The sequence below is a fragment of the Lutra lutra genome, chromosome 1 (assembly GCF_902655055.1).
Source record: "Lutra lutra chromosome 1, mLutLut1.2, whole genome shotgun sequence".
Taxonomy (NCBI): Eukaryota; Metazoa; Chordata; class Mammalia; order Carnivora; family Mustelidae; genus Lutra; species Lutra lutra.
The window spans coordinates 140152294-140177543 of record NC_062278.1 but is presented as its reverse complement, the minus strand read 5'-3'; positions in this window follow the sequence as shown (position 1 = coordinate 140177543).

Here is a 25250-nt window from a genome sequence, read left to right as displayed (position 1 = left end):
GGACCCTGGGATCATGACCTGAGCTGAAGGCAGAGGCTTTAACCCACTGAGCCACCCAGGTGCCCCTGGAAAGAGTTTTTGAATCTTTTGGCATTCAGCACATTTTTTAAATATAATGATTTGTAGTTATCAAATCTTAGTATAGGCATAAGAATCAGAAAAGTAGTAAATATGTACTTGCTGATGATATGATATGATGTACCCAAGACAATATATGATAGAGTTAATACAAATGATAAAATAATTTAGGAAGAGTGAAAATATAAAATTAAAAGAACCAAATCCAAGTTCTTATATTTAAACAATAACTAGGTAAAATATATTTATATATAATTTTTCTAGGACTTGAACCACTTTCCCATCTTACGCATTTAGAATTTTTTCTGGTCTCCATATATGGTGAAAGATACACAGAAGGAAGTGAAACTACTCTGAAGTACATATACATTTCTATGTATTTTTTTTTTTTTAGTTTTTGAGCCAAAAATTTAATTTTACAGAGTTTTTATGACTGCCTTATTAAGGCACAATTGATATTAAATGAATTGCCCGTATTTACAATATATAATCAGATACATTTTGAATGCTTCTCCAGGTTGGTTTGTAATTTCTAGAATTATACATAAATAAAATAATACCAAATACATTATTTTTGTGGCTTATGTCACTCAGTATAATTATGTAGAGATTTATCCATGTTGCTTGTGTCCGTAGTTATTCCTTTTTATTGCTGAGTAGTATTCCACTGTATGAATGTACACTAGTTTTTTAATCCATTCAGCTATTAATGGACATTGATTAATGGTTAGTTACATCTGCTTCTAGTTTTGGCTATAACAAATAATGTTGCTGTGAAAATTCATTATGGGGCTTTGGTATGTGTATTCATTTCTCTAGAATTGAGAGATTACATGGAGGCTGTATGTTTAAGCTTTTAAGAAATGGCCAAACTATTTAACAAAAGGAATGTTTCACCAGTAGTTATAAGAATATCAATTACTCCACTTTGTCACCAATGTCTGGTCAGTCTTTCAAATTTCCCAAATATTGTCCTGTTATTTATTATTTAATCTCATTTTGATCATAGAAGTACTTTGTATTACCTTCATCTTTTTTTTTTAATCTACTGACTTGTTTTATGACCCTGAATATAGTGTATCTATATAGATGTTCCAAGTACACTTGGAAAAAAAATGTATTCTATTCTTTTTTTTTAAGATCTTATTTACTTATTTGACAGAGAGACAGATCACAAGTAGGCAGAGAGGCAGGCAGAGAGAAAGGGAGAAGCAGGCTCCCTGCTGAGCAGAGAGCTGGATGCGGGGCTCGATCCCAGGACCCTGAGACCATGACCTGAGCTGAAGGCAGAGGCTTAACCCGCTGAACCACCCAGGCGCCCCAAATGTATTCCATTCTTGAATGGAGTGTTCTCAAGATATCAATTAGGTCAAGTTGATAAGATTTTTCAAGTGTTCTGTACTCTTAATGATTTTCTAACTATTCTATCATTTATTGAGAAAGCAACATTTCAATTTCTACCTATAATTGTGGATTTGTCTGTTCTTGCAGTTCTATTCATACACATTTTGAAACTCCATTATGTTCATAAATATTTGATTGCTATGTTATATTGGTAAATTGTTCTCTTTATAATTGTGAAATTATCTTCTTTACCCCATAATATTCTTTACTCTGGCATCCACTTTGTCAAATAGTAATAGCACTACTCTAATTTTCTTGTGATTACTGTGAACATTGTGTATCTTTTCCCATCCTTTCATGTTTTAACCTATTTGTGCCTTTATATTTGAAATTCCTTTCTTGTATATAGCGTATAATTGAATCTTGTTATTTTATCCAATATAATATCTGTCATTTAATTGGAATGTTTATATCATTTATATTTGATTTTGATTATTGATATGATTAGGGTGAAATCTTTTTATTTTGTTTACACTTATGCCATTTATACTTCATTGGGGTTTTTTTTTAGTTATAATTGACATATAACATATTAGTTATAGGTGTACAACATATAATGATATTTGTATAGATTGCAAAAGGATTGCCATAATAAGTATAGTTAACATTCATCATCCTAGTAGTTATATTTTTTCTTCTTGAATCAGAACTTGAAAGGTTTATTCTTAGCAATTCTTAAATATGCAATACAGTATTAACTATAGTCACCATGCTGTAAATTATATCCCCATGCCTTATTTATTTTATAGCTGGAACTTTGTACATTCTAACCCTCTTTACGAATTTCACCCCTCCCCCACACCATAACTCAGGCAACACCAATCTGTTCTCTGTATCTATGAGCTTATTTTATGTTGTTGTTGTTCTACATATAAGTGAGATCACACACTTGACTTCTTCCACTTAGCATAGTACCCTCAAGTTCCACCCATGTTGTTGCAAATGGCAAGATTTCATCCTTTTTTATGGCTGAATAGTATTGTGTGTATGTATACTACTACTTTATCCATTCATCAATCCTTGGACACTTAGGTTGTTTTCTTGTCTTGGCTACTGTAAATAATGCTACGAAGAAGGGAGGGTGATGCATATATCTTTTTGAATCAGTGTTTTCACTTTCTGCAGGTAAAGCCCAGAAGTGGAATTACTGGGTTATATGGTAGTTCTATTTTTAATTTATTTAGGAATCTTTAGACTATTTTCCATAGTGGCTACACCAATTTACATTCCAATCAACAGTAAGTCAGTGTTCCCTTTTCTCTATATCTTTTCCAATATTTGTTATTTCTTGTCTTTTTTCATAATAGTCATTCTAACAGCCATGAGGTGATCTCATTTTAGTTTTGACGTGCATTTTCCTGATGATTAGTGATATTGAGCATCTTTCCATGTCCCTGTTAGCTATATGGATGTCTTCTTTGGGAAAATGTGTATTCAGTTATTCTGTCCATTGTTAAAGGTGGTTTGGTTTTTGCTATTGAATTGTAATTCTCAATATTTTTGGATATTAACTCCTTTTCAGAGATGTGATTTACAAATATGTTCTTATATTTAATAGATTGCCTTTTCATTTTGTTGATGATTTCCTTTTCCATGCTGAAACTTTTTAATTTGATGTAGTCTCACTAGTTTATTTTTGCTTTTGTTGAATTTGTTTTTGCCATCAAATCCAAAAAACCATCACCAACACCAACATAAAGGAACTTACTGCCTATGTTTTCTTCTAAGTATCTAACTATCTAACTGTTTTATGGTTTCAACTCCTACATTCAAGTCTGTAGTATATTTTGTGGTAAGTTTTTGTCCATGGTATGAGATAATAGTCTAGGTTCCTTATTTGCGTGTAGCTGTCTAGTTTTCCCAACACAATTTATTAAAGAGACTGTCCTTTCTGCATTGTATATTCTTGCCTCCCTGGTCATAAATTGATCAGATATGTGTGGGTTCATTTATGGGCTCTTTATTCTTTTCCGATTGTGTATCCTATTTTTCTAGAAAAGTGTCATTGGAATTTTGATAAGGGTTGCATTGAATCTGTAGATTACTTTGAATGGTATAGATGTTTTAACAATATTAATTCTTTCTATCCATGAGCATGTAATACTTTTTTATTTGGCTTGTTGTTTTTAGTTGTTCTGGAAGTCTTCCACCTCATTAGTTAAATTTATTTCTAGATATTTTATTCTTTTTGATGCAACTATAAATGGAATTGTTTTCTTTCCACTGCTTTGTTAGTATATGAAAACAACAGACTTTTGTATGTTGATTTTGTATCCTGCAACTTTATTGAATTTATTTATGACTTCTAATGGGTTTTCTGGTGGTCATTAAGGTTTCCTGTATATAAAATCATGTCATCCACAGATAGTGACAGTTAGACTTCTTCCTTTCCAATTTATGTTTCTTTTATTTCCTTTTCTTTCTTGATTGCTCTTGTTAGAACTTCTAATATTATATTGAATAAATGTGGTGAGAGTAGGCATCCTTGTCTTGCTCCTGATCTTAAAAGTAAAGATTTCAGCTTTTCACTATTGAGAATGATGTCCGCTATGGGCTTATCATATATATTCTTTTATTATGTTCAAGCATTTTCCTGTATACCCACAATGTTGAGAGTTTTTATCACAAGCAGGTATTGAATTTTGTCAAATGCTTTTTCTGCCTCTGATTTTGATGATCAGATGATCTGATTTTTTTATCCTTCATTTTGTTAATGTGGTATATCAAGTGATTGATTTGCAGATGTTGAACCACACTTGCATCCCTGGAATAAATACCACGTAATCATAGTGTATGATCCTTTTAATGTATTGTTGAATTCAGTTTGCTAATATTTTGTTGAAGAATTTTGCAACTATGTTTATCAGGAATACTGGCCCATAATTTTCTTGTGACATCCTCGTCTGGTTTGATCAAGGTACAGCTGGCTGCCTCATAAAAATGAATTTGAAAGCATTCCCTCCTCATTGATTTTTTTTTTTTTTTTTAAAGGAGAGTTTGAGATGGATTGGCATGAATTCTCTTTTGAATATCTGGTAGAATTTACCAGTGATACTGTCTGGTCCTGGACCTTTGTTTGTTTGAGTTAGTAATCAAAAATCTTCCATCTCTTTACTACTATCTGCTCTGTTCATATTTTTCCATTTCTTTTGATTCTGTCTTGGGAGATTGCATGTTTCTAGGAATCTATCCATTTCTTATAGGTTGTTTAATTTGTTGGCATATAATTCATATATGCTGATTATGATCCTTTGTATTTCTGTGGTATCAGTTGGAACATCTTTCATTTCTGATTTTACTTGAGTTCTGTCTTTTTTTTCTTGGTGAGTCTAGCTAATGGTTTGTCAATCTTATTTGTCTTTGTAAGAACCAGTTTTAATTTCATTAATGTTTTCTATTTCATTTTTAACCTTTATTTCATTCATTTCCTCTCTGAGCTTTGTTTTCTTTCCTTCTATTAATTTTGACCTTTTTTTTTTTCTCTTCTACTTCTTTGAAGTTTAAATTTAGGTTGTTTATTTCATGATTTGTTGTTGTTGTTTCTCAAGGTAAGCCTTTATGAACCTCCCTGTTAGAACTGTTTTTGTTGCATTATACAAATTTTGGTATCTTGTATTTGCATTTGTCTTAAGCTACTTTTTAAATGTCTTCTTTGATTTCTTAATTGACTTATTGGGTGTTCAACAGCATTTTGTTTAACCAACCATATTTGTGAATTTTCTAGTTTTCTTCCTGTTTTTCTTATTTTATACTGTTGTGGTTGGAGAAGATGCTTGATATGATTTCAATCTTAATTTATTGAGACTTGTTTTGTGTTCTAATATATGGTGTATCCTGCAGAAAGTTCCATGTGCACATGAGAAGAGTGTGTATTCTCCTTTTAAATGAAATGTTCTGTATTTATCTATTAAGTATAATTGTCTTTTAAAACCAATGTTTCCTCATTGATTTTCTTTCTGGATAATCTATCTTTTGATGTAAGTGAAGTATTAAAGTCCCCTACTATTACTGTAATGCTGACTATTTCTCCCTGAAGGTTTGTTAATATTTGCCTCATATATTAGGTACTTCTGTATTGGGAACATAAATGTGTATAAATGTTATATCCTCTTTTTGGATTGGTTGGATTGATTCCTTAATATTATGTAAAGCTCTTCTTTATCTCTTACCACAGTACTTTTGTTTTAAAATTTATTTTGATAAAAGTATAGTTACCCCAGTTTTTTTGTTGTTGTTTGTTTTGTTTTGCTTTTGGTTTCTATTTTCATGGACGGTCTTTTTCTTTCTCTTCACTTTTATTCGTATGTGTCCTTACATCTGCAGTGGGTCTCTTGTTGGCAGCATATAGATGGGCCTTGTTTTTGATCCATTCAGCTACTGTGTGTCTTTTTTTTTTTAAAGTTCTTTTTTTTTTTTAAAGATTTTATTTATTTATTTGACAGAGAGAGATCACAAGTAGACAGAGAGGCAGGCAGAGAGAGAGATAGAGAGGGAAGCAGGCTCCCTGCCGAGCAGAGAGCCCGATGCGGGACTCGATCCCAGGACCCTGAGATCGCTGAGCCGAAGGCAGCGGCTTAACCCACTGAGCCACCCAGGTGCCCTACTGTGTGTCTTTTGATTGAGGAATTTAGCCCATTTATATTTGAAGTAATTATTAATAAGTATGTACTTATTACCATTTTATTGTTTTTTGACTGATTTGTAGTTCCTCTCTATTCTTTTTTTTCTCTTGCTCTCTTCCTTAATGGTTTGATGACTTTTCTTAGTGATGGGCTTAGATTCTTTTCCATTATCTTTTGTGTATCTCCTGTAGGTTTTTTACTTTCTAGTTACCTTAATGTTTATATATAAAATTTTACATTTTTAACAGTCTATTTTAAGTTGATAACAACTTAAGTTTGAATGCATTGTGAAGCTCTGCATGTTTACTATCTTCCCCTTTGACGTTTCATCTTTTTGATGTTACATTTTACATCTCATTATCCTGAGTGTCCCTTATCAGTTTATTGTCTGTTATTGTTATTTTCATTATTTCTCCCTTTAAAATTCATACTAGCTTTGTAATTGATTAATCTACTACCTCTACTAGATACTTTCCTCTCTAATGAGATTTATACTTTCTTGTTTTCTTGTTGCTAATTAGCATCTTTACTTTTCAGCTTATGTAAGTCACTTTAACATTTCCTGTAAGGCTGGTGTAGTGGCAGTTATTTCCTTTAGCTTTTGCTTCTTGGATACTCTTTATCTCTTCTTCAATTTTAAATAATAACTTTGCTGGGTAAAACATTCTTTGTTGGAAGTTCTTTTCTTCCAGAACTTCAAATATATCATGTCCCTCTCTTCTGGCCTATACAATGTCTACTGAAGAATCTGCTGGTAACCCTATTGAGTTTCCTTTGTATGTAAGAAATTATTTTTCTCTTGCTGCATTTAAGATTTACTCTTTTTTTTTTTAACTTTTAACATTTTAATTATAATGTGTCTTTGTATGAATCTCTTTGAGTTTACCTCTGGGGTTTCTGAATTTGGATGTCTATTTTCTTCCCCAGGTTAGGGAATTTTTTAGACATTATTTCTTCAAATAAGTTTTCTGCTCTTTTCTCTCTCTTCTCCTTCTGGGAACCCTGTAACATAATTGTTGCCCCATACATATATTAAGCTATCTTCATTTTTAAAAAAATTTTTGCTACTCTGATTGCATGTGTTTTATTGTCCGGTCTTCAAGATCACTGAGACTTTCTTGTGCTTCATCTAGTCTGCTGTTTAAATCCCTATAGTTTATTTTTCAGTTCAATTACTAGATTCTTCAGCTCTGTGACTGTGTTTGGTACTCTATTATATTTTTTGTTTGTTGAAGTTCTTACTGTGTTCATCCATTCTTCTCCCAAGTTTGATGAACATCTTTATGACCATTACTTTCAACTTCTTATCAGATGAATTACTTACCTCCATTTCATTAGGTTTCTTCCCACCCTGAGGTTTTATCTTGTTCTTTCATTTGGAACATATTTCTGTTTCATCATGCTGTTTGATTCTCTGTTTGCTTATATCTATTAGATGAAATAACTACATCTTCCAGTTTTGAAGGAGTGGCTTCATGTAGGAGATGAAACTTATTGTTCAACCTTGCACTAGTTCTTGGTGGTCCCTTGAAACTGTGTGATTCTCCAAGCAACCTATTTTATTTTTAACAGCTCCCAGTTGTTGAGGGTTTCCAAGACCTGTCAGTGTCCCAAAGAGGTGGATCTCAGTCAGCACCTAGTTTCCACTGATTGGAAACCAGACCTTTAGGCAACAGCTTGGATGTATGTATATATGTATGTATGTAATCTCTATGCACAACTTGGGGCTTGAACTCATGACACCAAGATTAAGAGTCACATGCTCTTCCTACTGAGCAAGGCAGGTGCCCCAGATAGCAGCTTTTAAAGTGTGCAAATATATTTGATTCTGTGGGACTACAATTGGAAGTCCAGCTAGCCTCCATACTAGATAGTCTGAAGGTGTCTCTTGAGTGGCAGTCACAAAAATTGGGGTTCCAAAGAGTGTATAAGCTTCTTTCTGAGGGTTCCAATGAGCTGTAGTAAGGTAGAGGGAGAATGCAAAGATGATATCCCATACTGCATTCTCTAAAACACCTCCATTTGGAATAGGTGTGTGGCAAATCTAAAGCCTACCTCTTAGGCAAGAACTCCAGGACAAAGAAATAGGCCTCTTTCACAGATAGGTTGTGAGTATATTTCAGCCTGCTCTTTATGCAGTGCCCTGAAAGTTGTAGTCTGCCAAAAACTGTTTCTCTATTATAGTTTCATGCTACTCCAGGAATGTAAGCCTCCCTGGCCACCAGAACTAGGCAGTCAAAGGTTCAGGAGATACCAGTGCTCTGGAAAATAATAGAAGGAGAGTACAAAGTGCAACCTCTTCTGAGGTCTCTGGGAAAGCTTATAGTCACTTCTTAGATGTGTGTTTAATTAGAAATCTGCCCCTTGGATTGCAGCTATGAAAATAAGCTTATAGGCTTCTTTCACAGAAAGGCTGAACTCTTTTTTTGTTGCCTCTTGTTATACTCTACGGTTGGTATTTGTTCAAGAACTCTTAATTTACTGGTTACAGTCCTGTGGAACTGGTGAATGTAAACTATACCAGCCACCCGAGCAAAATGACATAGAGGTATCCCTTGGAAAACACTGCAAAAATTAGGGAACTGGACAAGGGTATAAGCTCCTTTCTAGCAGATACTGGTTAGCTGGAATGAAACAGAGGGAGAACATGGCAGAGGAAAGAAAAGCATGAAGATGGCATTTGCCAAGGGAAAAAAAGTGAAGAGATGGCAGTTTCCAACTTTAGCAAGGCGGGAGAGCTCAAAGATGGTACCTGCTGGTTGGAAAGTAAAGACGCAAGCTAAGGGGGGGAAATGGCTTTAACAAGGTAGAAGAAGAGTATAAAATGGTGCCCAGCAGTGCTTCTCTGGGGACAGAAGCACTGCTGTGCAGAAGCACTGCTTCTGTCCCCAGAGAATATCTCAACAAGCCCTTTCCCCTCCAGCAGACACTTTAAGATTGGTAAATATTCTTTGATTGCCTTTAAATCTCCTTCTTCATTAGTTTGGGTGCTTTTCAAACCGCTTTATCTATGCAGGGTCCTGTGGCCAGTGCATCTGTGCATGGTATCTAAAGACAGTTTCTCAGTTTTCTAGAGCTCTTTAGGTCTTATGGGAGTGAGTCCCATTGATTTATAAGGCCCAATGTTTTGGGGACTTGTCACTCAGATGCAAGTATTAAAAGTCAGGGTGCCTGGGACACCTGGGTGGATCATTCAGCTCAGCTGAGCATTCAGCTCAGGTCATGATCCCAGGGTCCTAGGATCAAGTCCTGCATGAGGGGGGAGGGTTTCTTGCTCAGCAGGGAGCCTGTTTCTCTCTCTGCCTTTGTCTGACACTCTGCCTGCTTGTGCATGCTCTCTCTCTTTCTCTTTCTCTCCCTCTCTCTCATAAATAAATAAATAAAATCTTTTTTTTAAAAAAATAGGGTGCCTGATGTGAGGTATGAACCACATGCTTTTTAGAGAGAAGCTCTAGGTTTGTGAGATCCCTTCCTGATTGTGGGTTGCTACACTGGGGTGTGGGGTGGAGATTATGGTAAGACTGCATCTCAGCCTCTTCTCCTTGACTCCAGGAGACCCTTTTCTCTTTTCCTGTTGTAGAGGATCTGGTCAGCTAGTTTTCAGGTCTCTTGAGAGGGAATTTTTCCATAGTAGCTGTAGATTCATTGTGTCCATGAGAGGAAGTGTTTAGCATATTCCTATATCATCACTATCTTAAACCACCTCCGCTACTTCGTTTGCTTTTCCTTCTTTTTCTCCCTTCTTTTGGATTAACTGATTAAAAAAAATAACTATTTAATCCCTTTCTTGGTATTTTAACTATAATTCTTTATATTGTTTTAGTGGTCACTTTAGAATTCGTAGTATACATCTTTTTAATAATTTGTTTATTTGAAAGAGAGAGAGAGAGAGAGAGTGTGTGTGTGTATGTGTGTGTGTGTGTGTGTGTGTTTGAGAGCAGGGGCAGAGGGAGAGAATCTTCAAGCAGACACCCTACTGAGTTTGGAACCTGACACGAGTATAGATCCCATGACCCCTGAGATCATGACCTGAGACAAAACTGAGTTGGAGTCTTAACTGACTGAGGCCCCCAGGGGCTCCCATAGTATACATCTTTAATTAGAGTTTATTTTCAAGTGATGATATATTACTGCACATATACTATAGCAAACTTATTATAGTTCAGTTTTTTCTTCTTGATTTATATGCTATGCTATTTATATCATAAACTTTGTTTTCACATGTATTATAAAATCCAAAGCACGTTGTTTTGCCTTTGTTTCATACCACATAGCCCATAGACCCTTTATTGCTCCTAAGAGGGGAAAATGTTCTTCCATAAGTAAGAGATGCAGTAGACTCTGTTTTAAACTCAGAGACAAAACTTAGAATCTCTTTTTATGGAGCAAATAGTCATGTGCCTCTAGTATAATGCAATGGAAAATAAATTACCTCATCTATATAGTGTTCTTGCCAAAAATAAAATTTTTTCCGGATCTAGTCTTAAGGAAATAATCATACATATACTGATTGTGGGATATTTTATATAAAACAGAGGCGGGGGGGGGCGCCTGGGTGGCTCAGTGGGTTAAGCCTCTGCCTTCAGCTCGGGTCATGATCCCAGGGTCCTGGGATCAAGCCCCGCATCGGGCTCTCTGCTTGGCAGGGACCCTGCTTCCTTCTCTCTCTCTGCCTGCCTCTCTGCCTACTTGTGATCTCTGTCTGGCAAATTAAAAAAAAAAATCTAAAACAGAGGCAGGGGATGAGAGAGAGGAAAACAACAATGTAGAGGTGGAGATAAAAATCAAGTGTGCCAAAATTTTGACAAGCATTGAATCTAAATGAATGGTATACAAGTGTTAATGTATGATTATTCTTTCAATTTCTATCAGTTCATTTTTTTGAAATTGTTTTTTTTAAAGGTGGTAGTTCTGATTATATCTCTGCATGAATATTCTTGACTCTGAACATTACTTGCTATAATGAATCTTATAATAAATAAAAGGTTGAAATTGCTTGCTTAAGGGTATTATATTGTAATGAAGTGATATCTGCATGATAAATACATAAATCCAGAGATTTCATATTTTTTCACTTCAGGTTTCGCCACACAGAAGCCATGTTGGCATCTACATATTTTAATTATTAACACCCAGAGGTCATTATATATACATTTTGTGTCTCCATTTTCTCATGTGGGTAATGTCTACTTCACAAGTCTACTGTGGTAATTAAATGAGAAGCTATATATAAATCACTTAATGAAGTGCTCAACACATAGTAGGTGCTTTATTAATAGTAGTTTTCTTTTCCTCTCCTTTAGGTCCAGGTTTAGGTTCATGTGGGCATAGCACCCACTCTGGGTACTACAGTATTCATTCATTACCCTGAAGCCTGAATTACCCCTTTACCTAACATGAACTTCTAACCTAGTTCCCTGCCTTGACTTGGTCACTTTTATAGCTCATGTAAATCTAAGTCAATAGCACAATAGATCAGAATTTTTTGAAGCTTATTCATCTTTGTAGTCCTTATGGTGTGTAGATCACTTTCTTTTAGTTAGCAAAAGCTCAATGAATATTTTAGGCTAAAAGAATTGTAAAATTTGAGAAAGTATTTTAGCATTCTACCTTTCCCATCACTAGCAGATCTTTATTTGGAATACCTGAAGGTGTCATGATTTTTTACTCTATAATGAGCATCTACTGAAGCCTGGAAAATCTTCTGACCTGAAGCATAGACCATGAAAGGAAATGAAAAGGAAAGCAAAGCAAAGCAAAGAAAGTCATTTATCAATATACTTGTCATCTTTTTCTGAGCCTTAATTAAAATTAATCTCTGTTGGGGCTAACTTTTAGCCTCTTTTTTTTTTAAAGCATTTTCTCTTTGATGAAGAAAAATATGCTTGTGGATGTTCAAATACAACCTTTCATTTATTCTCTTCTAATCTATTTTGGAGAACTTTTCTCCTATTTTGAAACCTTGCCACAGTAAACAATTATCACCTGTAATTTAGCACTCTGTCTACAGAAACTTCACCAAGGAGCATTGGTGCATTGCCAGGTCAAGCAAAAAAAGAGAAGGAAAAATAAAAACGCATACTTAATCTCTTTATTAGTTTTTACAGAGTTAGAAGAAGAGTCCACAGCCCTCTACAAGAGAAGTCCCCAACTTCAGGCTGAAGTTGTTTAAGAAGTTTATATTTAAGCAGAAACATAAATCACATGGAAGAGAAATAAAATCTAAACATCTTTTTAGTTCTTTTTAAAGTTGAATTTTCAGGGTGCCTGGGTGGCTCAGTGGGTTGAGCCTCTGCCTTCGACTCAGCTCATGATCTCAGTGTCCTGGGATCGAGTCCCGTATCGGGCTCTCTGCTCGGCAGGGAGCCTGCTTCCTCCTCTCTCTCTCTGCCTGCCTTTCTGCCTACTTGTGATCTCTGTCTGTCAAATAAATAAATAAATTCTTTTAAAAAAAGTTGAATTTTCAGCAGTGGTACCACTTTCAGAAGTGATTATAAAACTAGATTGGAGATACAACTTTAATAACTACACTCCAATGAATTTGTGTACATTGGCTCTAAACAGCTGCAATAAACATTATAATTCCACATCAAATTCAAACATGGCTTTATTTTTCTGAGCAGAGAAGGAACTCCTGAGTACCTTTAGACCTTGTCTCAAATTCTCAAATATAGGAAAAGCTGCAATGACTAAGGGCTTTTTTTTCTGCTCTTACCAGGACAAAGCCTAAAAGTAATGTTGATGAAAAACCAACTTACCCAATGTGGGAATAAGAGTGGCAAGGATGACCTTAACAGAACTGCCAAAGAAAACACTGTATGTAACTGTTATTTCCATTCCACTAGAATGCAGAGCTCCACCAAGTGAGGTTATTTACCATAATTTATCAACTTAATGACAACAAACTTGGTTGAATAGGAGGAATTTGTGTCTACTGAGAACTGGTGGAAGTCATTATTTCCTTCATTGGACCTAAATTATCAATCCAATCTCACCACTCTTTTTTTGTGTTGTTTTCCTTTTCAACAAAAGGGTTTAGGTGTAAGTGGTGTACACAACCGCCTTCAAAGTCTGGTTGGCCTATAGCCTGCTACCTAGTATTTCTCAAACTCCCTGTCACTTTGTTTGTTTTGGGGTTTTTTTTTTGTTTGTTTGTTTGTTTGTTTGTTTAAATGCAGATAACTTTGGAAGGAAATAATAGTTTGAGGAATTTAGGTCATTTATTATTAAGTGTGGTTTAAGATGGTTTTTGAGAGAAGAGAAAGGATATTGGCAGACCTATATATATATCTGGAAGTTAGCAGTGAAGGAAGTGTAGTATAAGATAAAGAGGGGCAGAAAACACCAAAATGATACCAAGAAGTCACTAAGCAAGTGAGAGGACAAAGAGTTTATGTCATCATTTTCCCAACATTTGCCTCTGTTTTCCTAAAACGGATTCTTATTCGTTGGTGGTAGTTTCAATGGTAGATGTTTAACAAAGAGTTACTCTCTATCTTCATAAAAATTACATATGTATTTTTAATCTCCTTTACTCCTAGAGAAGAATGGAATTCTAGTTCAGCCTATGACCATACACAACATGTAGGCAAGGATTTTTATCTTATTTACTTTTGTATTCTGACACATACTTTTGTAAATCCCGGTAAAATGAATGAATGAATGAATGAATGAATGAATGAACTTCAGTTAATTGTTTTTTCTCAACATGGTTCAGTGCTAGTTCCGTCTATTCATATTTCTTAGGAAGATCTTTGTTTCATTGCTTGCTAGTTACCAGAGCAGAAATTTCTTACCTGAACTTGCTTTATGGTGTCTGTGTCATCCCCTGGTATGCTCAAATCCACAAATCCGGGCATAATCTCCAGTTCTTTCTGACTGATTTTTTTTTTTTAAACAATTATTGAAGGCATTCTTTCAAAAAAGAATCAAGACGCAGTCCAGAGATGGTCATGCTAGATATTTTGCCTCCTAATCATGAAATTAAACTTAATTTGTGAGGAGATAGTTTTCTAGTGCCATAGCTGATGTTTCATGTATAAGTCCCTTTTGGTGTCTTACCAAATATAAGATTTTGTAAATTAGCATCAAGGTTTTGTTGTTGTTGTTTTGTTTTTGTTGTTGTTTTTTAGGATTTACCTTGTGAATGAAAATTTATAATTGATGGGAGTTGTGAGAAGTCAAGGAAAATAGGCTATCACCTTGCAAACAAAATCCTTCAATGATTTATGTGTTTGACTTCAACTTTGCATTACAATTACTAAAATATTTGAGCTACAATAAGCTGAACATTAAAATCTTATCAAAGACTTTTAAATTATTAACTAAGCCTGTGGCTAATTTGTGAAATCATGAAATATTATGAGGAAAAGTTGGGCAAAAGGTGGTGGGAGAGTCTTTGAATCCTAAATAAAGTTTTAAAGATAGACAATTAGTTCAGAGGGAAGAGTTAAGAGGGTGGAGGAGTAGGGGGACCCCTATGATTATCTAGTTCCTTGAACACAGCTAGATAAGGAATTGGCTAAGTGGGTATGGGTACTAAAGAGGGTACTTGTTGTGATAAGTGGGTGTTATATGTAAGTGATGAATCACTGAACTCTACTCCTGAAACCAATATTGCACTGTAAGTTAACAAAAATTTAAATAAATTTTTTACAAAGGATAATTAAATTGATTAAAGAGCTTAATTGTGCAATCTTAACTTGAAATTCAGGAATATGGTTGTCTTTTGGACACTGTATAAATTAGAATGGTCAACTGGATTTCTGTAACGTATACACAAGAGTCATAAGGATTGTGTTTTAATGAGAAAATTACTTCCAAGGTATTACTTTCTATATTCTTCTTGGATAATGTTCTGGCACTATGTATTATTATCATTCCCATGTTTCTGCATCATTATGACTGTATAGTATTTGAATATGTATATTTAAAAATAAACTCAACTATTTGAATGGGGAAACAACATTAAATATGAACTGCAGTAGTAAAAAAAAAAATCACATCATCAGGAACAACCACACACACTTAGGAAGCTGTTGCAATTTGTAGAGCAGAGTGTTAACTCTGGGAAAAAGACTGTATAGTAGGATCAGTGAACCCTCTCTATTGTCTGATGCAAGGAAGAAAAGTGGAGGGGGGAGATGTTGGTTATATAAAATCCTGTAGATAAAATCTGAAAAAATTCAGAGAATAAAGGTATGAGCAACCTAATCCTAAGAATAAATAGCTGGAAAAAAAGCCAATTTTATTATTAATATATTCTTCCATCATTTACTCATCATACACATAAAGTTGGGATAAGAAAAACTGTCCTACCTCTCAGTGATAGAAAAATAGACTTTTCTCTTTGGTAGAAATGATGCATACATAAAAGAATAAGAAAGCATAACTACTAGTAATATTACAAAATGCAGCATAAGATTTCATGATGGGTGGGGTTTTAAGGATAGAAAGAGAACAAATGGAAGTCCTTCCAAAAGGAAGAACTCAAGCTAAGTTGTAGTTGCTTTCATAAAAGCAGAGAGAAAAATAGAAACAGAGATTTAGAGATAAGAAAATGGCTGGCATTGATTTAATTGAAAAAACAGTCTGCCTTGAAAAATGTTTTGTAGAAGTGTTGTACAAGTTACTCACATTTTGAATTTTGAGTAGATTAGCATATATGTTAAATAGAAGTTTGTATATAAGTGGTTTTAGATAGAAAATATTTCAAAATTTTTCAGTAACTCAGGGAAAAGGAAGTAGTAGCAAGTGGGCACAACTCTGTTTTTGTTTCCCCTAGCTTAAAGAAATATTTGAGATACCACTTTTATAAGGTTAAGTTGTGTAACATGATGGTTTGATTTACAGATACTGTGAAATGTTTACCACAGTAGGTTTAGTTAACATCCATCATTCATACAGATAAAATAAACAGAAAAAAAACTAGTAGAACTCTCATGATCTATTCTTCTAACAACTTCTCTCCATATTCTATAGCAGTGATAACTATACTCTATGTTGTACCATATATGAGTAGTACTTATTTATCTTATAACCAGAAGTTTGTACCTTTTGACCACCTTCCTCTGGTTCTTCTTGCTCTCACCTTTATCTCTGGTAACTACAAATTTGATCATTTTCTATAAAGTCAGTGGATTTTTTTTTTGAGATTCCATATATAAATAAGATCAGATCTTATTTATCTTTCTCTGTCTGACTTTTACCCTCAGCATAATGCCTTCAAGTTTCATCTGTGTTATCAAAAATGGTAGCATTTCCTTTTCTTCCCTCTATGACTGAATAACAGTTTATTGTGTATATGTGTGTGTATGCACACATATATTACAACTTCTTTATCCATTAGCCAGTGATTGACATTTAGTTTGTTTCCACAGTATTGTAAATGACGCTACTATAAAAATATGGAGGATGGGGGGAAATGCAGTATCTTTTGAGGTATTGTTTTCATTTCCTTTGTATATATTCCCCCAAAGTGGAATTTCTGGATTATATGCTAGTTCTATTTTTAGTTTTTTGAGAAACCTCAATACTGTTTTCCATAGTGGCTGCATCAATTGATAACTCCACCATCAGTCCACAGGTTTCTTTTCCCTCCACAGGTTTCTCTTCCCTCCACATACATGTCACCATTTGTTATCTCTTGCCTTTTAATATGGACCATTCTAGTAGGCATGAGGTGATAGTTCTTTTTGCTTTTAATTTTAATTCCTCTAAAGACTAATGATATTGAGCAAATTTTATATTGCATGTCCCCATTCCTATATTTTCTTTAGGAAAAAAAACTATTCAGGTCCTTTGCCCTTTTTTAAAATTGGATTATTTGTTTTTTTGCTATTGAGTTGTATGAGTTCTTTATATATTTTGGGTATCAACCTCCTATCAGATACATGGTTCGCAAATATATTCTCCCATTCTTTGGTTGACTTCTCACTTTGTTGATGGTTTCCTTTGCTGTGCAGAAGCTTTTTAACTTGATGTCCTCCTACTTGTTTATTTAGGACTTTGTTTTATTTTTATTTATAATTTGTTGCTTGTGCTTAGGTATGATTTCCATAAAATCACTACCAAGACTTATGTCAAGTAACTTCCCTATGTTTTCTTTTAGGAGTTTTATGGATTCAGGTGCTACATTTAAGTCTCTAATCCATTTCAATTTAATTTTTGTTAGTCCTGTAAGATAGGAGTCAAGTTTCATTCTTTTACCTGTAAATATCTAGTTTCCCCCAAACCAATGAAGAGACTGTTCTCCCTTGAATATTCTTGGCTCCCTGTCAAATATTAAATGACAATATATGCTTGCTTTTATTTCTGGGCTTTAAATTCTGTTCTCTTGATGTAGTTTCTGTTTTTAGTGTCAGTTTCATACTGCTCTAATAATTACAGCTTTATGTATAGCATGAAATCAGAAAATATGATGCCTCCTGTTTTGTTCTTTCTCAGTATTTCTTTGGTTATTCAAGGTCTCTTTGGTTCTATTTTTTTTCTATTTCTGTAAAATGCCACTGGTATCTTGATAGAGATTGCACTGAATATGTAGATGACTATTGGTATATGCACATTTTAACATTATAAATTTTTTCCATTCTATGAACACAGGATTACATTCCATTTATTTGTGTCATCTTTGATTTATTCATCAATGTCTTATAATTTTCAGAGTAGTGGGTATCTTTCACTTCCTTGGTTAAACTTTTTCCTAAGTATTTGATTATTTTTTGGTGTTATCATAAATGGGAAAGTTTTCTTTATTTCTACTACAGAAAGTTCATTATTAGCATATTGGAACACCATGGATTTTTAAATATTAATTTTGTATCCTACAACTTTACTGATTTTGCTGATTATTGCTGATTAGTTCTAACAGTTTTTTGATTGAGTCTTCAGGATTTTCTACATATAAAATCATGTTATCTGAAAAATAGAGAAAATTTTACTTCTTCCATTATATTTCTGATGGCTTCTCTTTTTCTTAGCCTGATTGCTATAGCTAGGATTTCTGATATTATATATTTAAAAATACTTTATTTATTTTAATGAGAGAGAGAGGGAGAGAGCAAGTGAGTGGGGGAAGGGGCAGAGGGGGAGAGAGAGAGAATCTCCAGCAGACTCCATGCTGAGCATGGAGCTTGACATGAGGCTCCATCTCATGACCCTGAGTTCGTGACCTGAACTAAAACCGAGAGTCAGACACTTAACTGACTGATCTACCCAGGGGCTCCTGGTACTATATTGAATAGGAATTTCATGAATCAGCATCCTTGTCTTGTTCCTGATCTTAGAGGGAAGTTTTCAACTTTTTACCATTTAGTATAATGTTAGCCCTGGGTTTGTCTTATATGACCTTACTATTTTGAGATTTATTCTTTCAGTGCTTAATTTGTTAAGTGCTTTTATCATGAATTGGTTATTTTTGTCAAATGCTTTTTCTGTGGCTAGTGAGATGATCATATGATTCTTTCATTCTGTTAATATGATATATCACATTGTTTGACATGCTTATGTTGAACCATCCTTGCATCCCAGGAATAAATCCCACATGATTATAGTAAATGATCCTTTTAGTGTATTGTTGAATTCAGTTTGCTAATATTTTGTTGAGGAATTTTGCTTTCATATTTATCAGGGAATTTGACTATAGTTTTCTTTCCTGTAATGTCCAGCTTTCATTCAGGATAATGCTGGCCTCATGAAATGAGTTTGAGTGGATTCCCTCCTCTTTGATTTTTTTGGGGGGACAGTTTGAGAAAGATTGATGTTAATTCCTTTTAAGAATGTTTGATAGAATTTACCCATGGAGCCATCTGGTTTTGGGTTTTCTTCATTGAGTCAGTAGTCAAAAATCTCTCAATTACCTTATTAATAATCAGTCTATTCAGATTTTCTGTTTCTTTTTGATTCACTTTTCATAGCTTGTTTCTAATATTTTCACTTATTTTAGGCTGTCCAGTTTGTTGGCATATAATGCATAGTAGTCTCTTTGATCCTTTGTATTTCTGGTTCATTTGTAATCCTTTTTCATTTATAATTTTGTTGATTTGGTCATCTCTCTTTTTACCCTGGTTAATCTAGCTACAAATTTATCATTTTGTTTATGCTTTTAAAGAACTATCTCTTAGTCTGGTTAATTGTTTCTGTTGTTCCGTTATTATTTGTTCTGCTAACCTTGGAGTCCATTTGGTCTCCTTTTTCTGGTTCTTGAAGGTGTAGAGTTAGGTTATTAGTTTTGTTTTTGTTTATACTTCTTTATGTAGACATTTATTGCTATTAACTTTCCTCTTACAACTGCTTTTGTAGCATTCCGTAAGTTCTGGTATACAGTCTGCTTTTGCATTTGTCTCAAGATTTTTTTTTTTTTTTTACTTTTAATTTCTTCTCTGGTTCATTTGATCCATTGGTTATTCAGTAGGGTTTCATTTAATTTCCATGTATTCATGAATTTTCCAGTTTTCCTCATGCCATGATTTCTAGTCACATCATTATGGGCAAAGATACTGGGTATGCTTTCAGTTGTTGAATTTGCCAAGACTTGTTTTGACACCTAAAGTATGGTCTATTTTAGGAAATGTTCCAGGTACATTTAAGAAAAATGTATATTCTGCTATTGCTGGATAGAATATTATGTATATGTCTGTTAGGTCCATTTTGTTCTGTAGTGTCATTCAAATCTGCAGTTCCTTTATTCTCTGGATGATTTATTCATTGTTGAGAGTAGGATATTAAAGTCCCCAACTATCATATTATTGTGTATATCTCCTTTTAGATCTGTTATTTTTTTCCTTCATATATTTAGATGCTGTAATGTTTGGCACATAATATTTACAATTATTATATTTTCTTTATGAATTGATATTTTATCATTATATAATGACCTTCTTTATCTCTTTTTACCATTTTCAGTTGATGGTCTACTTTATCTAAGTATAGCTACCTCTGTTTTTGTTTTGTTGTTATTATTATTTGTTTGAAAATGTCTTTTTTTAATCACTCTCAGTCTGTGTGTGTCTCTGAGGCTAAACAATCTCTTAGAGACAGTATGTGACTGGATATTGTTGTATGTTTTAAAATCCATTCAGCCATTATGTATATTTTGATATGAGAATTTAATCTGTTTAAGGTAATTATTCATAGGTAAGGACTTACTATGGCCATTTTGCACATTGTTTTCTGGTTGTTCTGTGGACCTATTCTTCTTTGTTTCTTATCCTGCTTTTTTTTTTAATCCTGTTTTGATGTCTTTTGATGCCAATATTCTTTGACTTCATCATGTTCTTTTTGTAATTGGTATAGGTTTTTCCTTGTTGTTATTATGAGGCTTACATAAAATATTGTAAAATTATAACACCCTATTTAAGCTGATATCAACTTGACTCTAAGAGAATTCCTAAACTTCATACTTTTTCTCTTCCCTCTCATATTTTAGGTTATTGCTATTTTTTTTTTAAGATTTTTTTATTTATTTGTCAGAGAGAGAGGAGAGCGAGCGAGCACAGGCAGACAGAATGGCAGGCAGAGGCAGAGGGAGAAGCAGGCTCCCCGCCAAGCAAGAAGCCCGATGTGGGACTCGATCCCAGGACGCTGGGATCATGACCTGAGCCGAAGGCAGCTGCTTAACCAACTGAGCCACCCAGGCGTCCCAAGGTTATTGCTATTAAAATTTATGTATTTTTTATATTGTGTAACTAATAACAGATTTTTGTAGTTAAGATTATTTCTAATACATTTATTGTTTAAAACTTTTAAACTAGAGTTAATGAATTATGAGCCATCACTCCATATTATAGATTCTAACTTTGGTGTTATGTTTACCATTACTAGTGTTTTTTTTAGTGTTACTTTTTAATCTTTTTATGATAGTGTTTTTATGATAATTTATCTTTTTACTTCCACTTAAACTCCCTTTAGCATAGACAGATCTAGTGGTGATGAACTCCCTCAGCTTTTGTTTTTTGCAAGGGAAAATATTTATCCCTACTTCATATCTGAAGGACAGCTTTGCTGGGCATAGAATTCTGGATTTCCAGGGTTTTGTTTTTGTTTTGTTTGTTTTTAATATATTAAATATGTCATCACTTATCTCCTAGCTTGAAAAGTTTGTTGGGAAATCTGTGTATAGTCATATGGGAATTTCTTTGTATGCAACTTCCTTCATCTTGCTGCTTTTAAAATTCCTTGACTTTGATAATTTAATTACAGTGTGTCTCAGTATAGCTCTATTCAGGCTATTCTCTTATTGGATAGGACTGTTGGCTCAGTTTCCTACCCAAGTGAGAGGCTGTGCTATGTAGTTGCTTGGATTTTCTGGCCAAGCTATAGATCATCAGGTCTGGGTGCTACAGGTGTCCTTTTAACCACATGGGTTTGAACTGCACAAAGCTACTTATATGTGGATTATTTTTGATAAATATAGAAGTATAAATGTATTTTCTCTTCCTTATGACTTTCTTAATAACATTTTCTTTTCTCTAGCTAAATTTATTGTAGGAATATAGTATATAATATACCATATAAAATATGTGCTAATTGACTTATCAGCAAGACTTTCACTCAAGAGTAGGCTATTAGTAGTTAAGGTTCTGGGGAGTCAAAAGTTATACACAGATTTTCAAGTGTATGGGAGAATGGCACACCTAACTCCTACATTATCCAAGGGTAACTACATATTCAGTAGTAGATAAGGTGATGAATCCATTTTTCTGCCCTGGTGGGACAGCAGGACAGTATCAAGGGTCTGTAAAGATCATGATGGGGAACCTGAATTGGGAGAATATACACTGAATTCCTTGGTTAGGTGAGACCAACAATTTTGCTGTGCAAATGGGGAACATTGTGAGCTGTGTTTTCTTTCCAAGTGCCACTATAAGGAGGGCTTTTGCATGGGCTGTGCATCTTCCTCTGTGCTCTGTCCTAGTCAGTGAGGCTGAAGGTTGTATTCAGCAATGAGTGGGGCTATGAATTAGTTTCCTTGCCTGAACAAAGTGGGAGGAGCTCTAAAGATGGTAAAGCTCTTCATTTGTTGTCTTAATACAAACCAACTAATGCCTCAAATTTCATTCTCAACAGGGCCACTAACTTTCCACTGCAGACTGCCAGCTCTGACTGTGCATCTCAGCTTGAGCATTGCTAGTATATGCAGCTTCCAAGTGTTCTCACCAGCCCTTCTGGTCAGATGGGACTGGAACATACTCTTCACGCAGCTGGAAATATGTTTCCATTCACATGCCTGAGCTGGATAGGGAGGGGCCACTTAAAGTCTCTCCCAGTTTTTTCCAAGTAGACCTTCTGGTCACAGTGGTCTGAGAGCCACACTTATCCCTAGCTGTGAATTACTCCCAATGTCGAGGCATATCAGAAGAATACTCCAAACCCAGTACTGACTTTATTTTAAGGGCTAACAGCTCTGTCTTGATAGAGTTCTTAAACAGACTTTCTGGTTAGATGGAAAAATAGCTTCTAAGTCTTCTTGCCAATAGTTTCCGTCAGATAGAGCCTGAGAGGCAGAACCCTCCATCTTGGGATGAATCAATCCCTCTGTCTGGGTTTAGCAGAGGAAACTTTCATGCCTGGTACCGGTTTGCTCTGGTGGTGATCAGCTCTGCCTACCTATCTCTCGGCTTAAGTTTGCTAGGCTACACTGCTTCCAGGTACTCCTACCAGGCCCCACCAGCACATAAGACTGTACCTCAGCTCCCTGCTTTGGTGTAGGCAAACCAGATTCTGTTTGAAGACCTGAATCAGGCATGTCTGCACCCTATTGATTTCCCAGTTAGAGCATGCTCCCTGCTCCCCAACTTTGTCTGCAGGTGAGCAAAACTTTTGATTGGGATTATTACTTGGGTCCTGCAGTTATGAACTCAATCTGCCAATATCCATGTGCTCATTGTTGCAAGCACCTCTCCCCTGGTCTGTCACAGTCAGATTCTCAGTAGCTGGGTCCTACAGATTCCCCTGTAGTCCCCATCAGGTGAGACCAAAGCATGGGCTCCCAAAAAGAAACCCCAGTGCTGGAAGGTCTGATTGTCCCCTGGCCAGACTCTGCTTTCCCACTGGGGGAAACAAATGTCTGCACGGTGCTGAACAGGCTTGGGAGGAGGGGCAATGTGGTCCTGTGGTCTGTATGCAGCCACTCCTTTTATCTTTCTAATGCAGTCTGTCTTGGTCTCTGTGGTGAAGGGGAGTCCTTCAGCTTCACCCCTGTGTTCTGGAATCCTCTCAGTGATGTCTTGTTCATGAATAGTTAATTGTTTTTCTTGTGAGGGAAAGACATCTCAGGAACAACTTAGGTCTCCATCTTAGTGATGTCACTCTAGATTCCTGATTTTAGGAAAAGATATTGAAGATGAGAAAAACCCTAGGAAATGCTAGGATAGTGGACCATGGATTTTTGCTAGAGCAATGTCCTCAACAGCTTTCTTACAAATGATTATATTCTATTATCTCTACTGAGTAATATGATGAAGCAATACATCATACTCAACTAATGAGATGGAGGAAACTCAGCTCCATTTATATCAGAACCTTTGGGGTTAAGTACCCAGCCTGAGGAAGATGGAGACTTCCTTCTGTTACTTTCTAAATCTCACATGTGGACATATCCTAACAATTTAGGAGTTCTGTAAACACAAATATAGTTTCCTGGAAATATGCCCCTAGATTGGTATGAATGTGTTTTGAAAGGTTTGAGGGGAGGGGTTAAGCAAGATTGAGATTCTAGAGCTGTAATATTAAGTATCACATAAAAATGCTATTGTAAATTGTGATAAGAAGTACAATGAGATTGTGAAAAAGTTACCAGATATAGGTTAGAATCACAGAAGCTTTCTTGAGGGGAATGTAATCTAAATCAAGTGAGGAGGAGTTAGACAAATAATGGAGAAGAGAACCCTCTTGCATTGAGGCTAATATGGACAAGAGCTCTAAGGTGGTAAATATCTTGGTGGGAAAAGTGGGCAAGATGAAGCTGGAGAAACAGAGTCCAGATCATACAGACCCTTGTAGAGCAGAATGAAGATAAGAAATTTTATCCCCCAAAAAATGCCATTGAAGGGTTTAAACATTATTGATGTTTCTCATCATTAGATTTGTTATTTTAAAATATCGTATTATCTTCTGTGTGGAGAACATTTTGGTGAAGGGCAGAATTAAAAATGATGAGATGTGAGGAGCAGTTAGAAGACATTGCATAAATCCAAGAGGAGATAATGGTGCGTTGCACTATAGTGGTATATGAAAAAAAGTAATAAAAATATAAAGATTACTCTGCATGTGGCAATGACTAGGATTTGGATATGGATTTGGTATGCATTTTATGGGGGTAAAAGTAAGAAGAAAAATATCCTCAATTATCTCTCAGCATCTGGAAGGGGTCATTGAAGAGATGAAGGTAACATTCAGATATTAGTCAAAACAGTTACTGCTTATTAGTCTCTAGGAAGGATTTGCTGTTTCAGCTTTACTTTTATATTTTATCTCAACATTCTACAGATACACATGGAGATGGATAATATTTAAGATTTTCCCCTTCTTTTTATGCATGCAAATACCAACCCACACAATAACATACACATTATATAATTATCTGAACAATTAAAGCAATTCAAGAGCTTGATTTCCTTTCTTCCATCCCACATATTTCTTTATGTACCTCTACCCACCTAAGTTCTACACTTAGGAATATAATTTAGAGTGTTCAAAGGGCATGTAATGTTCAAATCAACTTACGATTGGGAAGATTACTAAATTAAGCATCACAACATAAGTAAAGCATGCCTTATTAGTAACTCCCATACTATGGGGACTTAAAATAACCAAATATAGCATTTACTATAAGTGTTCTTATAAAGCAGCATGAATTATTTATAACACTGATCTAGTAAAGTTCTTTTTAAACTTGGCAATATTAATCCAAAACCTAAGGAAAATTTCTGTATAAACAAAAGCAAATATTTTGATGTTTTTTACATATTTAACTTGGCTTGAAAATGGTACATTTACAGATTTTATCACTCAAGAAAAGACATTTAAGAAATATTAAGCCAACAAATTCTGTCATTGTCTTGTGATATTGTCTAGCTATATAGTTTCTCCATTTTAAAAAATGAATTATACCAGGGCTCCTGGGTGGCTCAGTGGGTTAAAGCCTCT